The following is a 434-nucleotide window of genomic DNA, read 5'->3' as shown; positions in this document are numbered from 1 at the left end:
GGAGGGAGCCCAGTCCCTCCTGCTTACCCTGAGACGCTGCCGGGGGGCAAGGGGTGACCTCTGGCCATTAGCGGGACCCAAGTTTTCCTGGCAAGGGTCACCAAAGAGGAGTAACTGGTGTGAGCAAAGGAGCACCGGCTGCCCCCAGTGCCCAGGGAGGCTTCCCACAGCTCCCCGGCAGTGGGCTGCTGGGGGGCCACCGGTCCATGCTTCTCCATAGGGCTGTTCGGCTGTGCCAGGCCAGCCCCAGTGCAGCGAGCAGGGTTCTGCACTGGCCGGCAGCTTTCCTGAGCTTCCCCACCGCGAGGATGGTCCCTGGGCCAGTGGCACATGAGCCCGCAAGCCCAGGGCTGCCAGTCCCCTTCCCGGCGAAGGGAACAGGGAGCTGCAGAACAGGCAGGGGTGGCAGGGGCGGCGGGGGCCTCGGGGCAACC

The sequence above is a fragment of the Buceros rhinoceros genome, unplaced genomic scaffold, assembly GCF_000710305.1.
Source record: "Buceros rhinoceros silvestris isolate BGI_N320 unplaced genomic scaffold, ASM71030v1 scaffold25473, whole genome shotgun sequence".
NCBI classification, from domain to species: domain Eukaryota; kingdom Metazoa; phylum Chordata; class Aves; order Bucerotiformes; family Bucerotidae; genus Buceros; species Buceros rhinoceros.
This window is presented reverse-complemented; position numbering follows the sequence as displayed.